Source organism: Aethalodelphis obliquidens, unplaced genomic scaffold, assembly GCF_003676395.1.
Source record: "Aethalodelphis obliquidens isolate GAN/ISIS:26980383/991018 unplaced genomic scaffold, ASM367639v1 scaffold3, whole genome shotgun sequence".
Taxonomy (NCBI): Eukaryota; Metazoa; Chordata; class Mammalia; order Artiodactyla; family Delphinidae; genus Aethalodelphis; species Aethalodelphis obliquidens.
The window spans coordinates 56,374,402-56,396,589 of NW_020837947.1; the positions used below are offsets into that span (position 1 = coordinate 56,374,402).

The following is a 22,188-nucleotide window of genomic DNA, read 5'->3' on the forward strand; positions in this document are numbered from 1 at the left end:
CACACACACACACACACACACACACACACACACACACACACACACACCATGAGGGTATGAAAAAGGCTTATTACTTACATAATGAGGCTTTCTGGAGAGAGTGGGGCAGACTTTCCACACTGGTCAGAAAATGGCCTGAGAGAACAAAGAAAGGAGACTGGCTTGAGGCTTTTATTGTGATTAATTAGTGGGGCTAGAGTGAGGGTTCCCATGCTTGGGCAGGTGCTTGCCTGGTTTGAATCTCCCATCAGCACCAAAGGAGAAGCCCTGGCCTTGCTTATCATCTTGCCCAGATGTGAGGCAGAAGGGATGAGGAAGGCGTAGTCTGAAAAGCTTCTCAGCAGTCAAACACCAAAATATGGCATCAGACTGTTTATCACAATACCTCAACTTAAGACACATGTCCAACAATCAGAATTATCACTGCATCTGAAACGATACAATCCTATAATAGATCTTATGCTCACATGTGTGGCCATGGGGCCTGACCATGGGGCCAAGATGCTGAAATTGGCAGCCCCACCAAACCCAGTGTAATGGGTGGTGAAAAAAGATCAGATCTTCAAAGAAAAGATATATGCTCTTGCTAAGAAAAGTTGAGGTAGCAGTCTGAGCAGAAAAAATAAAATAAAGTAATAATAATTCCATACCCCAATAAAGAGATTATAGAACTAGCTGATAAGAGGTTTTAAAGTCCCCATCTTGTTGTGTGTGATTGGTAGCACAAATAATCAGCAGAGGTGCATAATACAATTGCACTGAAGTTTGGATCAGAATGAACTAGTTAGGAATGTAAAACCATTCACTAGCTCTGGGGACCTGGGCAAAAGTAAAATAAGAAAAGGAAAAAGGGAAAAAGGAGAAAATAAAGATTTTTAGAACATGCTTAGTAAGTGCCAAGTAACATGCTAACTGCTTTACATGGATTATCTCATTTAATCTCCCATAAGAACCCTATGATTTGGATGCTGTTATAACTTCCACTTTATACATATGAAACTGAAAGTTTAAAAAGTTAAATAACTTCCTCAAGTCCTACGCTAGAAAGTTTGGGTTCCTGAACTGAACTCAAGTGCAAAACCTGCATGATTCACCACCATGGCTTAACTTCTCTAACCCTCAGTTCATTCCCTTGTAAAATGAATAATGAATAAATTTAAAAAATAGCTCTGAAATCTTTGGTCCTCAGCAGTCCTTTAAATTTTAAAGAGCAACTTTAATTTAAAATTTTTTTATTGTATTATGTAAAATAGATTCCACCTCTTCTTCATCCTTATTGCCAGCTTCAGACTGGTTCCCAAAGATCTCACCTTCAAGCCCAAACACCTCTCAAAGTATTTTTTCAGATTAAGATAATTCCCTCCCTGAGAATTGTGCTTATAATTTTTCTATCTCATGAAAAATAATCAAAATAAAAATGATAAAGAACAGCAATGGCATTACTATCTCACAAGTGACAATGAAATCAATTTTTACTGTGAGGTTCAGCAAAAATCAAGTAGTCAAAATTGCCCTTAAAAATCCATCCAAGCCCCTACTTGAGACCGCCATTTAATTTGTAATTTAGTAAGTCCAGCTCAGCCAGATATTCCCCCAGCACTGAAGAATACCACTCTTTTTGATTGAGCCCGGTGGAATATTGGGCTTGTGTTTAAAAAGTCATGTATAAAATATACATACCTTAGTCACTAAAATTACATTAAGCACAGCAACAAACTCACAGCATGAGAGGTGTGAAGAAATTAGGATTAGTTGTAGTAAGAGTAGATTCAACGTGTCTTGGAATAAACATGAAAGAGATGATATCGTATTGGCATGTGAGAAAGATTATTGTTTCAATGTGGAAAGCAATTGAGAAGAAAGAGATCAGCAGGAAGACTATTACAGGACTACACATAGAAAGATACTGGTAGTGCAAACTCAGGTAGCAGCAGTAGTGGTGGAGAGAAGGAACTGATTCAAGTGTTCTTAAGGAAGTAGACATAATACAACTTGGTATTTGATTGGATGTAGAGATTGAAGGAAAGAAAAGAGTTGAGGAGGAAGACTGGATATTGAGATGATTTATGTATGACACTACCAACACAGAAAACACTGAAACAATTACTATTTATCATGTGGGATACTGCCCTTCCATTAAAGCAGAATGATTGCTCTTTCAATATCATGCTAATCTTTTAACCAATTAAATCCTCAGGTCTTTTTTTTTTTACAGAAACTTCTGCTAAGCTAATGTCCCCCAATCCTTTATTTGGTACACAATTTTTTAACCTCCTGTTCCAATATGTGGCAGTTCTCAATTTTGATGCTTTCATTTGAAAATGTGTGAACTATAATTAAATATGAGAAGCATGGTTAAATCTAGGGATACATTAAAAACTTTATAGTCAGTTCTTTTTTTCCCTTTACTAGCTATGGGGTAAGTCCAATTGTCATGTGGATGAGGGAATAGAAGTTTCTACATGACTTCATGGGAGAGAAACAAGACTATGACTAGGAGCTACAGGAAGATCAATTTTAGCTCTCTATAAGGACAACCATTCTAGTATTTGTAGCTATTCAGAAATGGAATGAGATAGTAAATGCTCTGTCTCTGATGGTGTTTAAGAGGATTCAAGCATTATTGGAAGAATTAGACCAGATGATCTTTCCAAAAGAAATAATGATGATGATGATAATTAACAATATAATACTGAAGCCAAAATATATGCTATCATTTAGGTGTGAAAAAAAGAAAGTGTTTATTTACTATAATTTGACCTTATCTTGCTCTAGAGCTCAAATCTTGATGATGGCAGTAGAGAACATAGTTTCTTCCAGTTTAATAGAAATATCTTCTGTCAGGTTCTTAACGTCTTTCAAAAAGATTCACAGTTTTCTTCAGTTTCCTAAGGTTATGTGTGGGGATATAGTTGAGCATAAGAATACACAGGGCAGCGGGGTAGGGAGCTGCTGCTTCTTGTGCTGTTCTCCCAATTCTCACTGGCCTATGTGAAGGCGTCCCCATTCCTGTCTGGATTCCAGGTGTCCACAGTAACCATCTACCGATACGTGGGTAACCCCTTCTGGCTTGGGGAGCCATTGTACTGAAGCCTGAAATCTATGGTTTCTGTCATTCTGAAATTTTTAATTCTTGCCCTAGGCATCTTCATGTCCACCAGTTCTATCCTGGAACATATGGAAATTCTGGATACCCTACATGTCACATTCAATCTCAGGATGGCTTAAATAGCAATCTTAGAACCATCTAACTTGCACCTCCTTCCACTGATGCTACTTGATTGCTCCTGCACCATGTTGGATGCTACACTGTACTAGAAAGAAAATTTCTGAGAGGCTTGCAAACTTCCTAGGATACACATGAGAAAGTGAAGCATTAGTCTGAAAATTTGGGGATTCACACAAATATACCTGACATTTTTTACCTGCCTCTCCCCATTCCCAGGGTTTCTCTCCCAGAGAAAAGAATGGTCAAGACCTTGCTCTTCTTACGACTTCTTTCTCTTTGGCTCTTTTTATCAGCCATCTATTGTCACAGTAATGCTGTGAACAAGTCATTTCAATAACTAAGTGGCTTAAAAACCACCACCATGTGTTTTCATTCATGCATCTGTGGGCTAAGAGTTGGGGATTGCTGAACCTAGGTAGGCTTGGCTGGCTTAGTTCCAAGCTGAAGATTAGATCCAAATCACCATCTCCTGTTTCTCATCCTCATTGGCCCAGTAGACTACTCAGGTCACATTATTCTCATGACCAGAGGTTGCAAGAGATCAAGCCCAACCACAGGAACACAGTTCAAGCTTGTGCTTATGCCATATCGTTTGGCCTTTGCATCAGTCAAAGTACTTTCCACCTACTGTGAGGCCAAATCAAGTCACATGACCAAATCCAACATGAATGAGGTAGTGATGTAAACTCCATCCATGGTGGTGAGGAAAAGGCACGTGAATATATGTGAACCATAATCTAATAGACTATACTCCTCCTTCCAGCACCAGAAAAGTTCTCTGTTTCCTCTTTCTGCCTGAAAGAGACAGAAAGAGAACAAATCATGTAACACTGACCCTCCCATTTACCGTCCCATGGAAGAATCCCACTAGATTATTGAGAAGAAAAAAAACTGGATAATATTTCAAATATAATATCCCCAAAGCAATTGCTAATATCAGTTGGTCCAGGTCTTTGGTAAGCCCTTTACTACTCCAGATTATTTATTACCACAGCCTAGTGTAACAACTTGTTAGTCTTTATTTTACAACTATGGACCATGATAAAGATCAGAAACTTGACCAAGGTTATCCAGATAAATGAAAGAGACAAACCTCAAACCAAATTCTATATGACTCAGTAATTTACTACCAGCAAGAATTCAAGTTCAGCAGGGAAAGCTAGCAAAATACTTTGTAAACCCTGAAAATATACCTGTAAGAGAACTCTAAGTTTGTTAGACTTGAATAGCTAAATCTTAACATTTCTTATAGACTTATTGTTTCAACGTCTATCCATTCATCGTATTGTCTTGGTGGTCATCGGCATGCCAGTAATTTGTTTTGCATAGTGACCTCATATTTTGCTCCAGAATTCATGGTTCACAAGTCAGAAACTAGGACATTTTTTTATTTAGCATCATCTAGTCTCCAGATATCAGGCATTGCTATCTGTCATGGTAACTTTATATCTTAATTTAGGGAAATCAATAGGAGCGATAGGGGCAGAAGTTCTTGCAGTAACAGAGATCAGGAATTAAAATGTACTTGTGTAAAACAAACAACAAAAGGGCTACCTGTAAGACACACACACACAAACCATAAAATACCAGAAGTCCCCAAATCAGCCACCATAAGTTATTACCATCACAAGGTGTGAAATCAGTAATGACAACAGCAATGATTCAAGTTAATTGAATTCTGAGCTCTCTTATTGTTATCTTCACACCCCAACAGGTGCTCAGGCCTCTTTCTCTGACTGAAATCATCTGTAAAATACTTTCCACTCTCTCCTTTAATGTGCATAATACGTAAGAAATAAAACCAAATCTCTCTTTCTCTAAGCAGTTCACAAAATGATTGAATGAGTCTTGTGCCCTTTGCTCACTTTTTCTACAAAACCATCATCCTCAGTTTAAAATAATAGTATTTTTCGTGTTATGTACTAGGCATTAACCGGTGAATGAGAGAAACAGGTCATTGCTTTGCACAGTTCATATTCTGGAAAAGAAATATATGCAATAAACAAATGAAAGATAGTTTCATGTGGTGATAATTGCTATATATTATGTGATGATGGTTGAGAAGGAAGTAGCAACTTTAGATTGCATAGAAGGAAAGATGTTCTATGAATGAACATCCACCAAGACAGCCAATATTCTTCTGGGGTAAGAAATGACCCCAAAATCTCAGCAGGGTTGAGAAATCTCTGCTCCAAGTCAGAACAACCCTCCCGGGTAACTGATATTTTTACAGTGATTCAACAACACAGGCTAGTGGGTTCTCCACTTTCCTAACTGTGCCATCTGAAAGAGCCCATTTCTTCACTTGATATGACAGGGGAACAAAGACTGGAAAGCAACACAGTCAATGGCTTTTCACTGTCACCCTCCTTTACAGCCCATTGGCCAGAACCAGTCACCCAGCCCTGCCCAACGCCAACTATCACTGGTACTCTACCCTCAAGATGTACCCTTTAACTTGGTACACAAGGACCATCTTGACCTATGAACCCCCTTGTTTATATCCCCAACCTCTGCCCTTCCTAAAGCAGAGTTTTAGTTTTATGCATGTTCACATAACATTTACTTCCAATTCCTGAAAAATTCTTCCTGTCACCATTCACCTCCCTTGCTTTTCTCTGGGATAATTTTTATTTGTGTTTCATAACCCAGCATGCTTGCCCTCTCCTCTGGAGAATCTTCTGTGACTCCCCCTAACTGGGTTAGTGTCCTTGTCTGTGCTCCTCCTACCCTACACTCACCTCTGTATTTGTCACTTTATTACTCGTTTCTCTCCCTAACTTTCTACCAGACTGAAAATTTATGATGAGCTTAACTGTGTCCTCCTAATTATTATATCCCAACATAGTTTCTTAAAAACATAGGAGTTAGTTGAATAGTTGTTGAAGGAAAAAAATGGGAGAAAAATAAAAACTAGAGGAAAGATGCTGGATTGTTAAGTGTAGTTGATTCACAATATAGTCTCATTCACAAACAAACGAAAAAAAATGGAGAGAATCATGAGAATAAGCACGTTTGATGCAAGAAAGAGAACCGGAATTTTTGTGAGAGCCTATCATATACTAAGTACCAAGCCAGAAGTATTATGTATGTTCAGTTAAGGTTTGAACATAATGAATTTGAGATGCTATTAGAATAATCATTAGAACATGTCCAAAAGATAGTTGAGATTGAAGTCCATTTGTCATGAATAAAGACATGTAGATCTGAGATTCATCCACAGGTGATAATGGGATCCATCCAGTGTGGATCCCTGAATCTCAAACTCTGTGTAACAATACTTGATAGAAATAAAGTCTGGTCAAGTCAATAGCCTGCAAGCATTGGGGGAAGGAGCAGTTATACAGAAATGGAGTATAATGGTATATTTGGTATATACCAAACGGAGCAGTTATACAGATGTGGAGTATTATGGTATACTTCTAGTGATAATTTCCAAATGTATTAAATAAAGGAAGGAGACAGGAGAAGAGCAAGAGAAGAGGGAAAGCCAGTAGGAATAAATGTAAATTAGTTATTACTTGCTTAATGATGCAAGAAAAAATTTACAATTAGCTACTGGGAATTCTCTGAAAAAAATATTGTTTTATTTGCCAGCTGAAATGCCATTTGCATCTGATTTTATTTCTCATGTCATTAATCTCTGATGCAAGAACTAGTTAATTGTTCACACAAATCTGGGAAACGCCACATATTAGCTGGGGCTGCCTGACTGCCAAAGAATCATGTGGGACTGAAACAGTCAGTTCAATATATATTTTTTAGCTCATGACGACAATCTCTTGAGATCAGTATTTGAAACCTTCCTTTTTCATGCCACTTGTGGAGTTATGCAGATAGACTGTAGTAAACCAGAAGCAAGAAATCTTTTGTCCATGCCAGCCCAACTCCAGTCCTGTAAATATTGCTATAATGAAGCTGCCCTTTGAGCCTCTTTGATTTTGAAATCACTCATCCAGAATTTATAATACATTGACTCATTCTGGATGAAGTTTTTTTTCCCTAAAACCTAAAAACTCTTTTTCATTTCTAGAAAGTATCTAACCAGATTATTTTTGAAGAGCATTCTGCAGAGTAAATATTCAGGGTTTTTTTAAGTGTTAAACTCAGGAATAAGCAAAGTTGAACAGCTTTATTACCTATGAAATTTCTAAGATTTTTTAATACATCAGTGCCTATTGTGATTTTCTTAAAGGCAGATATACTATGACATGTTGCCAAAAGTTATTTGACCTTGGAACACTTTTTCCTGGAACACATTTTGGGAAATATTAACCTACCTTAAAGCACGCCAGCGTAGATTTGTTTTGAGAGCATTGACTACGTGACAGGCCTTGTGCTAGCACAGTCTAAGGAAGCAGACCTAATTTCTGTCTGGGTAAGACAGACATTAACTTATAATTAATTTAATAATTCTGAGTGTGCAAATTACTGTAAGAAAAATGCAGGAAAATCTAACCTTGCCTGGGAGGTTAAGGAAGGCTTCTCTGTGAAATATAGCTTAAGACCTGCAAAATGGGCATGAGTGAGTTAAATGAAGAGAGGCAACAGAATATTCTAGGTAGAGGAAACAGCAAATGCAATGGCTCTGAGGCAGGAGAAAGTACAGCCAATCCGAACAATTGTTAACAATACAGCAGAGCTGAAATGCAGGAGACACCCTCATGCAGCATACTTTGTAGTTGGTAAGAAAGACATGCTCTATACTTTACCCTTCTAATTCCAAACCATGAGGAATCACCTTTTCCAGCAAATGATGAACTAGTTATTCAGGACTGATACACCACTGAGAATAACCTGAAGAGCAGGAAGAAGCATGAAAATCATCTCTCTGAAGACACTAGAGAGCTACCAAAGTAAACATCTAAGGGAATGCAATTCCAAAAATAAGGGAAGCTCGGAGAGGTGAAGCAAATGTTGGGAACCTCTCTTCACCTGAAGGCATTAGTCAGCTTGGAAGCTTCAGCTGAAAGCTTGAGAAGCTTAGCAGGGCAGTCAGCAGTTTTACAGAGTTTGGGTGACAAAAATGATGTCCAGGGTGTACGAAGGAGGAGGAACAGTTTAAAACACTGAAGGTCTTCATTTGAGAAAACCAAAACACTACAACCTATGTCTGAAGTGAGTATTCACAAAGGTTAAATCCCAGCTTCAAATCAGCTCAACCTCTATTTAGATAAAAGTGGTCCACCGTACCCTAACTGTGCAACAGAAACAAAAGTAAATTCCCTCAGGAGGAAGGGATCATTCCAAGCCTCAAATTATCTTTACAAATTATCTTTACAATTGTAATTCACAATGGAAGGCACTAAAGGTCAGAAGAAAACACCAGACTAAAGAAGAAAAAGGAAGAGGACTTCCCTTGTAGCACAGTGGTTAAGAATCCACCTGCCAGGCCTCCGGCAAGATGGCGGAAGAGTAAGACGCGGAGATCACCTTCCTCCCCACAGATACACCAGAAATACATCTACACGTGGAACAACTCCTACAGAACACCTACTGAACGCTGGCAGAAGACCTCAGACCTCCCAAAAGGCAAGAAACTCCCCACATACCTGGTAGGGCAAAAGAAAAAAGAATAAACAGAGACAAAAGAGTCGGGACAGGACCTGCACCAGTGAGAGGGAGCTGTGAAGGAGGAGCGCTTTCCACACACTAGGAAGCCCCTTCGCGGGCGGAGACTGCGGGTGGTGGAGGGGGGGAAGCTTCGGAGTCACAGAGGAGAGCACAGCAACAGGGGTGCAGAGGGCAAAGCGGAGAGATTCCCGCACAGAGGATTGGTGCCTACCGGCATTCACCAGTCCGAGAGGCTTGTCTGCTCCCCCGCCGGGGCGGGCGGGGCTGGGAGCTGAGGCTCGGGCTTCGGTCGGAGCGCCGGGAGAGGACTGGGGTTGGCGGCGTGAACACAGGCTGCAGGGGGTTAGTACGCCACGGCTAGCCGGGAGGGAGTCCAGGGAAAAGTCTGGACCTGCCGAAGAGGCAAGAGACTTTTTCTTCCCTCTTTGTTTCCTGGTGCGCGAGGAGAGGGGATTAAGAACGCTGCTTAAAGGAGCTCCAGAGACGGGCGCGAGCCGCGGCTAAAAGCGCGGACCCAGAGACGGTCATGAGACGCTAAGGCTGCTGCTGCCGCCACCAAGAAGCCTGTGTGCGAGCACAGGTCACTATCCACACCCACCTTCCGGGGAGCCTGTGCAGCCCGCCACTGCCAGGGTCCCGGGATCCAGGGACAACTTCCCCGGGAGAACGCACGGCGCGCCTCAGGCTGGTACAACGTCACGCAGGCCTCTGCCGCCGCACGCAGGCCTCTGCCGCCGCACGCTCGCCCCGCACTCCGTGCCCCTCCCTCCCCCCGGCCTGAGTGAGCCAGAGCGCCGGAATCAGCGGCTCCTTTAACCCCATCCTGTCTGAGCGAAGAACAGACGCCCTCCAGCGACCTACACGCAGAGGCGGGGCCAAATCCAAAGCTGAGCCCCTGGGAGCTGTGAGAACAAAGAAGAAAAGGGAAATCTCTCCCAGCAGCCTCAGAAGCAGCAGATAAAAGCTCCACAATCAACTTGATGTACCCTGCATCTGTGGAATACATGAATAGACAACGAATTATCCCAAACTGAGGAGGTGGACTTTGAGAGCAAGATTTATGGTTTTTTCCCCTTTTCCTCTTTTTGTGAGTGTGTATGTGTATGCTTCCGTGTGAGATTTTGTCTGTATAGCTTTGCTTCCACCATTTGTCCTAGGGTTCTATCCGTCCGGTTTTTTTGTTTTGTTTTGTTTTTTTCTTAATAATTATTTTTTTATTTTAATAACTTTATTATATTTTATCTTTATTTTATTTTACTTTATCTTCTTTCTTTCTTTTTTCCTTCCTTCCCTCCTTCCTTCCTTCCTCCCTCCCTCCTTTCTTTCTTTCTTTTTTCTTTCTTTCTTTCTTTCTTTTCTTTCTACTTCTACTAATTCTTTCTTTCTACTTTTTCTTCCTTTTATTCTGAGCAGTGTGGATGAAAGGCTCTTGGTGCTGCAGCCAGGAGTCAGTGCATTGCCTCTGAGGTGGGAGAGCCAATTTCAGGACACTGGTCCACAAGAGACCTCCCAGCTCCACATAATATCAAATGGCGAAAATCTCCCAGAGATCTCCATCTCAATGCCAGCACCCAGCTTCACTCAACGACCAGCAAGCTACAGTGCTGGACACCCTATGCCAAACAACTAGCAAGACAGGAACACAACCCCACCCATTAACAGAGAGGCTGCCTAAAATCATAATAAGTCCACAGACACCCCAAAACACACCACCAGACGTGGACCTGCCCACCAGAAAGACAAGATCCAGCCTCATCCACCAGAACACAGGCACTAGTCCCCTCCACCAGGAAGCCTACACAACCCACTGAACCAACCTTAGCCACTGGGGACAGACACCAAAAACAACGGGAACTACAAACCTGCAGCCTGCAAAAAGGAGACCCCAAACACAGTAAGATAAGCAAAATGAGAAGACAGAAAAACTCACAGCAGATGAAGGAGCAAGATAAAAACCCACCAGACCTAACAAATTAAGAGGAAATAGGCAGTCTACCTGAAAAAGGATTCAGAATAATGATAGTAAAGATAAGCCAAAATCTTGGAAATAGAATGGACAAAATGCAAGAAACATTTAACAAGGACCTAGAAGAACTAAAGATGGCATCAATAGCAGAATAACTGAGGCAGAAGAATGGATAAGTGACCTGGAAGATAAAATAGTGGAAATAACTACTGCAGAGCAGAATAAAGAAAAAAGAATGAAAAGAACAGTCTCAGAGACTTCTGGGATAACATTAAACGCACCAACATTCGAATTATAGAGGTTCCAGAAGAAGAAGAGAAAAAGAAAGGGACTGAGAAAATATTTGAAGAGATTACAGTTGAAAACTTCCCTAATATGGGAAAGGAAATAGTTAATCAAGTCAAGGAAGTACAGAGAGTCCCATACAGGATAAATCCAAGGAGAAATATGCCAAGACACATATTAATCAAGTTGTCAAAAATTAAATACAAAGAAAACATATTAAAAGCAGCAAGGGAAAAACAACCTACCAAGACTGAATCAGGAAGAAATGGAAAATATGAACAGACCAATCACAAGCACTGAAATTGAAACTGTGATTAAAAATCTTCCAACAAACAAAAGCCTCTTCTTGCATTTTGTCCATTCTATTTCCAAGCCCAGGACCAGATGGCTTCACAGGCGAATTCTATCACATATTTAGAGAAGAGCTAACACCTATCCTTCTCAAACTCTTCCAAAATATAGCAGAGGGAGGAACACTCCCAAACTCATTCTACAAGGCCACCATCATATTGATACCAAAACCAGACAAGGATGTCACAAAGAAAGAAACCTACAGGCCAATATCACTGATGAACATAGATGCAAAAATCCTCAACAAAATACTAGCAAACAGAATCCAACAGCACATTAAAAGGATCATACACCATGATCAAGTGGGGTTTATTCCAGGAGTGCAAGGATTCTTCAATATATGCAAATCAATCAACGTGATACACCATTTTGACAAATTGAAGGAGAAAAAACATGATCATCTCAATAGATGCAGACAAAGCTTTCGACAAAATTCAACACCCATTTATGATAAAAACCCTGCAGAAAGTAGGCATAGAGGGAACTTTCCTCAACATAATAAAGGCCATATATGACAAACTCACAGCCAACATCATCCTCAAAGGTGAAAAACTGAAACCATTTCCACTAAGATCAGGAACAAGACAAGGTTGCCCACTCTCACCACTCATATTCAACATAATTTTGGAAGTTTTAGCCACAGCAATCAGAGAAGAAAAGGAAATAAAAGGAATCCAAATTGGAAAAGAAGAAGTAAAGCTATCACTGTTTGCATATAACATGATACTATACATACAGAATCCTAAAGATGCTACCAGAAAACTACTAGAGCTAATCAATGAATTTGGTAAAGTAGCAGGATACAAAATTAATGCACAGAAATCTCTGGCATTCCTATACTCTAATGATGAAAAATCTGAAAGTGAAATCAAGAAAACACTCCCATTTACCATTGCAACAAAAAAGAATAAAATATCTAGGAATAAACCTACCTAAGGAGACAAAAGACCTGTATGAAGAAAATTATAAGACACTGATGAAAGAAATTAAAGATGATACAAATAGATGGAGAGATATACCATGTTCTTGGATTGGAATAATCAACATTGTGAAAATGACTCTACTACCCAAAGCAATCTACAGATTCGATGCAATCCCTATCAAACTACCACTGGTATTTTTCACAGAACTAGAACAAAAAATTTCACAATTTGTATGGAAACACACAATACCCCAAATAGCCAAAGCAATCTTGAGAACGAAAAACAGAGCTGGAGGAATCAGGTTCCCTGACTTCAGACTATACTACAAAGCTACAGTAATCAAGAGAGTATGGTACTGGCACAAAAACAGAAAGATAGATCAATGGAACAGGATAGAAAGCCCAGAGATAAACCCACGCATATATGGTCACCTTATCTTTGATAAAGGAGGCAGGAATGTACAGTGGAGAAAGGACAGCCTCTTCAATAAGTGGTGCTGGGAAAACTGGACAGCTACATGTAAAAGTATGAGATTAGATCACTCCCTAACACCATACACAAAAATAAGCTCAAAATGGATTAAAGACCTAAATGTAAGGCCAGAAACTATCAAACTCTTAAAGGAAAACATAGGCAGAACACTCTATGACATAAATCACAGCAAGATCCTTTTTGACCCACCTCCTAGAGAAATGGAAATAAAAACAAAAATAAACAAATGGGACCTAATGAAACTTAAAAGCTTTTGCACAGCAAAGGAAACCATAAACAAGACAAAAAGACAACCCTCAGAATGGGAGAAAATATTTGCAAATGAAGCAACTGATGAAGGATTACTCTCCAAAATATAGAAGCAGCTCATGCAGCTCAATATCAAAAAAACAAACAACCCAATCCAAAAATGGGCAGAAGACCTAAACAGACATTTCTCCAAAGAAGATATACATACTGCCAACAAACACATGAAAGAATGCTCAACATCATTAATCATTAGAGAAATGCAAATCAAAACTACAATGAGATATCATCTCACACCAGTCAGAATGGCCATCATAAAAAATCTGCAAACAATAAATGCTGGAGAGGGTCTGGAGAAAAGGGAACACTCTTGCACTGCTGGTGGGAATGTGAATTGGTACAGCCACAATAGAGAACAGTATGTAGGTCCCTTAAAAAACTATAAATAGAACTACCATATGACCCAGCAATCCCACTACTGGGCATATACCCTGAGAAAACCATAATTCAAAAAGAGTCATGTACCAAAATATTCATTGCAGCTCTATTTACAATAGCCAGAGATGGAAACAACCTAAGTGTCCATCATCGGATGAATGGATTAAGAAGATGTGGCACATATATACAATGGAATATTACTCAGCCATAAAAAGAAATGAAATTGAGCTATTTGTAATGAGGTGGATAGACCTAGAGTCTGTCATACAGAGTGAAGTAAGTCAGAAAGAGAAAGACAAATACTGTATGCTAACACATATATATGGAATTTAAGGGAAAAAAATGTCATGAAGAACCTAGGGGTAATACAGGAATAAAGACACAGACCTACTAGAGAATGCACTTGAGGATATGGGGAGGGGGAAGTGTAAGCTGTGACAAAGCGAGAGAGAGGCATGGACATATATACACTACCAAACGTAAGGTAGATAGCTAGTGGGAAGCAGTCGCATAGCACAGGGAGATCAGCTCGGTGCTTTGTGACCGCCCGGAGGGGTGGGATAGGGAGGGTGGGAGGGAGGGAGACACAAGAGGGAAGAGATATGGGAACATATGTATATGTATAACTGATTCACCTTGTTATAAAGCAGAAACTAACACACCATTGTAAAGCAATTATAGTCAAATTAAGATTTAAAAAAAAAAAAAAAAAGAATCCACCTGCCAATGCAGGGGACATGGGTTCGAGCTCTGGTCTGGGAAGATCCCACATGCCACGGAACAACTAAGCCCATGTGCCACAACTACTGAGCCTGCACTCTAGAGCCTGCGAGCCACAAATACTGAGCCTGCATGCCACAACTACTGAAGCCAGCATGCCTAGAGCCCATGCTCCACAACAAGAGAAGCCACCGCAAAAAGAAGCCTGCTCACCGCAATGAAGAGTTAGCCCCAACTCCCCACAACTAGAAGAAGTCTGTGAGCAGCGACAAAACCCCAATGCAGACAAAAATAAATAAATTTTAAAAAAAGAAGAAAAAGGAAACAAATATGGAAAGTATAGAACACTGCTTAAGAAACATTTGTGGTTTGGTAAAATCTTGGCTAACTTACCTTGAAGTTTCAGCACAAAAGGAGTGAGAAAGGGAGCAAAAGGTCCCACTTCAACAGCTAATGACCAATAACTTTCTAAAACTAATGAAAAAATACTAAGCCACAGATATAAGATGCACTGTAATTCCCAAGCAGAATAAATGAAAGGCACATCTAGACATATTGTATCATAGCAAAATGGTAGAAAATCAAAGATACATATGCAATCTTAAAAACAGCAAGAGAGAACAGGACACATTACCCCCAAAGGATCAACAATAAGATTGAAAGCTGACTTCTCAACAAAAAAAGTAGAAGCCAAAATATACTTCAAAATATTGAAAGAAAAGAACTGCCATGGGCTTCCCTGGTGGTGCAGTGGTTGAGTCCGCCTGCCGATGCAGGGGACATGAGTTTGTGCCCCGGTCTGGGAGGATCCCACATGCCGCAGAGCGGCTGGGCCCATGAGCCATGGCCGCTGAGCCTGCGGGTCCGGAGCCTGTGCTCCGCAACGGGAGAGGCCACAGTAGTGAGAGGCTCGCGTACCACAAAAAAAAAAAAAAAAAAAAAAAAAAGAACTGCCAAACTAGAGTTCTATATCCAGCCAAATATTTACTCAAAAATGAAGGTGAAATAAACATATGTTCAAATAAATAAAAGCTGAAAGACTTACACTCCAGTAGACTTATACTAAAAAGATACCAACATTGGGTTTTCAGACAGAAGAATAATAATCATAGGTGGAAGCATGGAAATGACAAAAGGAAAAAAAAGAATGAGGACTAATGGAAAGGATAAGTATATAGGTAAAACTGATAAAAATTGATTGTTTTAAACAAAAATTATGTCTTGAGGTCAACTCTCTCTATATACATATATACGTAGAGAGAGAGAGAGGATAAAAAAACAGAGAAAAAAACAGCACAAAAGTTTAAGGGAGGCTAAATATAAATAAAATGTTCTAAATTTCTTGCATTGCCCAAGAAGTAATAAAACTATACATTTACACAACACTTTATAAGTCAAGGATGCATGTCATAGGATGTATGGTAACTACTAAAGAAAAATAAAAGAATAGATAACAAACAATTAACAAGGAAATATGAAATTAAAACTCTTATTTTGAAAACTAAAAAATATTTTTACAATTTTTAAAGGTTACTCTCCATTTACAGTTATTACAAAATATTGGCTGTATTCCTTGTGCTGTATAATACATCCTTGTAGCCTATCTGACACCCAATAATTTGTACCTCCCACTACCCTACCTCTACACACTGGTAACCACTAGTTTGTTCTCCGTGATTCTGCTTCTTTGTTGTTATATTCACTAGTTTGTTGTATTTTTTAGATCCCATATATAAGTGATATCAAACAGTATTTGTCTTTCTTTGACAATTTCACTTAGCATAATGCTCTCCAAGTCCATCCATCTTGCTGCAAATGGCAAAATTTAATTCCTTTAGATGGCTAAGTAGTATTACATTGTATATATACCACATCTTCTTGATCCATTCATCTGCTGATGGGCACTTACATTGCTTCCATATCTTGGCAATTGTAAATAATGCTGCTATGAACTTCGGGGTACAAGTATCTTTTCAAATTAGTGTTTTGGGGCTTTTTGGATATACACCCAGGAGTGGAATTGCTGGATCATATGGTAGTTCTAGTTTTAGGTTTTGGAGAAACCTCCATACTGTTTTCCACAGTGGCTGCACCAATTTACATTCCCACCAACAGCGTACGAGGGTTCCCTTTTCTCCACATTCTCTCCAGCATTTATTTGTGTTCTTTTCAATGACAGGCACCTTAACAGATATGAGGTGGTATCTCATGGTTTTGTAAATTAAAATTCTTAATTGAATTTCTAATTCTACCATAACGGATTAGGTAAGGAACTTGCCCTACCACCATAATCAACTAGAAAACTGGACAAATGATATGAAACGGCTGTTTTAAGACATTGGAATAAAGGCAGCAGATGACTGTGATCCCAAAGAAAAGCAAAACAAGTGAGGTAGGACCTACTACTGCCAAGGCTTTCCAGATGGAGTTATTTTCAAGACTACAACACAGGAAGGGTTTAACTAAACAGAGCATGGATGTCTTGCTGACTTAAGGAACTAGAAAACAGAGTGTGAGGAGACAAGTGGCTGCAATTTGTGGGACAAACTACCATTAAGTAGGAAGATATGCAGAAAAAGAGACACAGAAATCTGCATAGGGATCTCTTGAGTCAGCTGCTAACAATAAGCTGCACGTGGATAGACTCGACAAGGACAGGCAAAAAGCTATCAAGATCCTTCTGAACAATCTAAGGCTCATGTAGGCCTAGGAGACATTCTAATTCCAACCAGTCAGTGTGAAGAAGCTTTTATTCATTCATTTATTTTTGGCCACACTGCAGGGCATATGTGATCTTAGTTCCCCAACCAGGGATCAACCTGTGCCCCCTGCAGTGGAAGTGTGGAGTCTTAACCACTGGACCACCAGGGAAGTCCCAGAAGAAGTTTTTTAAATATCCAAAGCATTCAGTAAGATCCCAGATGGGACATGTCTCAGCAATAGAGCTAAACTGACCCTAGAATAAAGGCTACTTTATCTACTCTCTTTTTTAAAAAAAAAGATGAAAAAACATGGGGGGAGGAGAGGAGAGGAAACCTTGAAAGAATCAAGTTGATCCACAAAGCTCAACACAAGAAGAGAAGGCATACATAAAAAGAAACGAAAGTGAGTTATTTGTAGAGAGGTGGATGGACCTAGAGACTGTCATACAGAATGAAGTAAGTCAGAAAGAAAAACAAATACCATATGCTAACACATATATATGGAATCTAAAAAAAAAAAAAAAAAAGGTTCTGAAGAACCTAGGGGCAGGACAGGAATAAAGATGCAGATGTACAGAATGGACTTGAGGACATGGGGAGGGGTAAGGGTAAGCTGGGACAAAGTGAGAGAGTGGCATGGACATATATACACTACCAAATGAAAAGTAGCTAGCTAGTGGGAAGCAGCCACATAGCACAGGGAGATCAGCTTGGTGCTTTGTGACCACCTAGAGGGGTGGGATAGGAAGGGTGGGTGGGAGGCTCAAGAGGGAGGAGATATGGGGATGTATGTATATGTACAGCTGATTCACTTTGTTATACAGCAGAAACTAACACACCATTGTGAAGCAATTATACTCCAATAAAGATGTTAAAAAAAAAAAAAAGAAGAGAAGGCATGAATCCCACTCAGTCATGGCAACACTAAGGCCCTCTGCTGGACATGCACTCTGGGTCCTTCTTCTAGGACAAGGTAAGAGCAATACTATCGGTGGGAAAAGAAAAATAAAGAGATTGCTTCGAGCACCACTGTCCAATAGAATTTTTTTTTTAATTTTCTTTTATTTGTTTTTTTATATAGCAGGTTCTTATTAATCATCAATTTTATATACATCAGTGTATACATGTCAATCCCAATCGCCCAATTCATCACACCCCCACCCCCACCCCGCCGCTCTCCCCCCTTGGTGTCCATACGTTTGTTCTCTACATCTGTGTCTCAGTTTCTGCCCTGCAAACCGGTTCATCTGTACCATTTTTCTAGGTTCCACATATAAGTGTTAATATGCGATATTTGTTTTTCTCTTTATGACTTACTTCACTCTGTATGACAGTCTCTAGATTCATCCACGTCTCTACAAATGACCCAATTTCATTCCTTTTTATGGCTGAGTAATATTCCATTGTATATATGTACCACATCTTCTTTATCCATTCGTCTGTCAATGGGCATTTAGGTTGCTTCCATGTCCTGGCTATTATAAATAGTGCTGCAATAAACACTGGGGTGCATGTGTCTTTTTGAATTACAGTTTTCTCTGGGTATATGCCCAGTAGTGGGATTGCTGGGTCATATGGTTTCTTGTCCAATAAAATTTAATGCATGCTACATAGATAATTTAAATTGTCAAGTAGCCACATTTTTAAAAATGGATAAGATTAATTTTAATGTCTTTTATTTAACTTGATATATTTAAAATGTTATCATTTCAGTAAGTAGCTAGTGGAAAATAAATTATTATTGAGATATTTTACATTTTTTTCATGCAAAGACTTTGAAATACAGCGTGTATTTTATGCTTTCAGCAATCTCAATTCAGACTTGCCTCATTTCAAGTGCTTTACAGCCATATGTGGCTGGTGGCTACTGTATGGAACGGCACAGGCCTAAAGCTAGGGAGTCTGGCTTTGTCAGCTATGTATAAGAGTGGTCTAGGAAATCCAGCATCTCGGGACCTTGAGCTAATAAGAAGTTGCAGCCCCTCCAGCTGTAGATAGGAAGTCATCATTCCCTTAGGAAAGTAACCATAGAAGCTGAGTTTGGATGCAGCCCCTTGTGATCCTCCAGGGTTATTTTTGGACAATTCTGTTTGTCACACCACAGAATGATATTGTTAATATCCAAAATATTTAATTAATGTGTCTGCCTCCTGTCATTAAAATAACATACCTCTTTCAAAACTTAATTAGACCATGAGATAAATAGGAGCAACCCACTACAAGAACGTTCAATCTTTCAGAGTCATTGACTGCCAGATGTTAGCAATGAGAATCATATGCAAACTGATAAAGATCATTTCCATAATACATCAATCATATTTAATAAAGCCATGACGTTTACTAGAAATAATCCATCTACTTTACTACTACAGACAGCAGCAAAACAGTAGTCTATCTACAAACTATAAATAGACAATGAAATGGAGTAGCTCCTGGGTATAAAACTGCTTGTTGGGAAAACCCACTAGTCGCAAAGGGCGTGCTGGTATGTGTATCTAGACCTTATACATGTAGGATACAATGTCACTTGTTTATGATTATAGATTTTTCATGTTACTCAGTGACATAAAATACCTAGTTTTCCCAGATATTTTGCATAGTATAAAAACAATGTAATTCATAGATCTGAGTCACAAAAGGGAAATAAGTCTCCTTTGGTCTTTTAAACAGTATTTGGCCACGTTTCAGCTAAAAGCCATAAAACCAGAAATACTCACAAGGCTTGTTTGGGGGGAGTACAAGGTAGATTTTGTCTGGCTTAGTGATTAGAAGGTCCTGAAGACCTCATATGGTTGAGTCTCATCTGGCAAACCTACTTAGTCTCTGAATTTCTCGTTTCAGTTTAACTTTCAGGCCTTCTTTAGTAACTTCCAGATTCCTTGCTTCTGGAATCGATTTTAGGAGTGTGTAAAAAAACAAAACAGTGTATATTTTTTTAATGTACATCTGAAACCTCTCCTGTGACTCTCACAGGATTCTTTCCTGTAGCCAAGATTCTCAGATGGAGTCTGTGGCAAATGCTCCTTTCTAAATGACTTCCCTGTTGGAAAACTCAGGCAGCTGAAAACCTGAGCACACCCCAGGCACACCCCCAAATAGAACTATGTAACTCTGAGCTGGGGACTTGATATCCTTTTAGAATAAACCTATTGAGGGAATTTCTGCAAGGCTATTAACAACAATGACAACAACAGTACTGATATCCCATCTCTCTTTTTTAAAATATTTACTTATTTATTTTGGCTGCGCCGGGTCTTAGTTGTGGCATGCAGGATTTTCAGTTGCGGCATGCAAACTCTTAGTAGCAGCATGCGTGTGGGATCTAGTTCCCCAACCAGGGATTGAACCTGGGCCCCCTGCATTGGGAGCACGGAGTCTTACCCACTGGATCACCAGGGAAGTCCCTATCCAATATCTCTTGAATGCTTATTACATGCAGGCGTCAAGCTAAGCATGTCACATGGTTCCCTAATTCTATTTGTACAACAATTTTTGAAGGAGGTACTCTGATTTTCCCCTGAGGGAATATTAAGGAGAAAAGTAAATTATCCAAACTCACCCTGCTAGTAATGGTGGAGCTGGGGTTTGAACCCAGACAGTCTAATTTCAGATTTCATGCAGTTCTTGCTGCATATACTGACTCTCACTTGTGAGGGAGCTAAATCCACTTACAGTTAAAAATCAATTCAGACTCAACCAATAACCCTATCTGCACCCCATTCTGTATCTAAAACTCAGCTAAGTATCCCTCTTCTTTGTTTTCCAAAAGTACGTTTTCATTCCCTATTCACCATCTTTGCATTATTTAAATTATCTATTAATTTCTCAGTGTCTCCCACTAGATTTAAATTTCTTTAAGGCAATAGTTTTAAGCTGGAAGTGATTCTGCCCCCCAGGGCACACTTGGGAATGCCTGGGGACACTTTTGCTTGTCACTACTGGTGGAGGGGTTCTACTGGCATTTAGTGAGTAAAGGCCTGTGATGCTGCTAAACATTTAACAACGCACAGGACAGCCTCCCACTAGAAAGAAATATCCAGCCCAAAATGTCAATAGTGTTGAGGTTGAGAACCCTTCTGTAAGGCAAGACCAACTATATATTATTAATCTTTCTATTCAGCACCCAATATAATATCTGATATATAATAGGTGCTTCTTGAACAGGACTCAACTGATATTGTAGGTTAGAAAATTATGCTCCATTTTCTATTCATTTGAAAATGACTTCCCTAAACTTCTCAGAATGAGTTGGCCCTCCATTCTCCACAAGCTATTATTACCTTAAGTCACCTACCAGACTGAAGAAAAATCTCTCTGCTTTTACATACGTGTTAGATGGTAATGTCCTATCAGTTTTAGATATCTTAGCATCTCAGTCCCTGCTCCTACAAAGCAGTTTTTAAAGATACTAAAAAAGACTATGTCGAGAAAGACTTACCATAATTAGGTGACATGTTGGCATCTCCCTCCCCAGAATGCGTAGCCCACTCTGAGTCCCAAATTCTACAGGGCACGCAGCCACAAGGGGACCTACAGTCAGCAGAAGGCAAAATCATCTGGGTGGGATGAAGGCTGGCCCTGGTGTGCATTACTCTTTTTTATTTTCTGTTTTTCTATTATGTAACCTGTAATCTCCCATTATATATAAGCTATAACAGCTGGCCGTATTCAAGTTTCTCTCAAACTTACATTGCTCTCCATTGAGGTTGTGATTTTATTTCTATCTGTTTTCCACAGGTCTGAAAAAGCATGTCGCCAAAACTGGTGTCAGGACATTCTGCAGTAGGGACTTCCTTGCTTTTCTTGCAGAGGTAGCGGAGTATAAGCAAGCATTCCCATGAGAACTTGCTACAGAAAAAGTTGTGATTTTTCTCATTGGAAACAGGTGAAATAGAATCAAGGGCCATAATGGGTAGCTCCTATTCAAGAGCAAGAAAGTGTTTCTTACAAAAGGCATTGAAAAGTGTCTGTTAAATCTCATTGGGTTATTAATATAACCTACCCAGACTCTTTTCATTAATGTTTTGTTTGATAGCAATCTAATATTGGTAGAATAATGGTAATTTCATGTCCCTCTTATTTTTGATGAATTATGACCTATAGTACTCTTTCCTTAGCTTAATATCTCAGTCTTTCTTAGGCTGCCCAGTCCTCCTTTCTGGTCTATGATTTAATTAAGTTGTTACTCTGGTGTTTTTAAAACACTAGATAAATAATCATCTGTCATTAGATCATTCTTTACATAGAAGGAAATGCCATTAA

General features: G+C 39.5%; 1 long non-coding RNA gene across 1 annotated transcript in view; it reads right to left on the reverse strand.

The window, feature by feature from the left end:
- Positions 1-36: 36 nt before the first annotated feature.
- LOC113611142 (uncharacterized) overlaps positions 37-22,188 on the reverse strand; it is an 83,391-nt gene continuing 61,239 nt past the window's right edge. The window contains exon 4 of the long non-coding RNA XR_003429362.1: positions 37-135. This is a non-coding gene — a long non-coding RNA (uncharacterized LOC113611142). The remainder of the gene's footprint in view (positions 136-22,188) is intronic.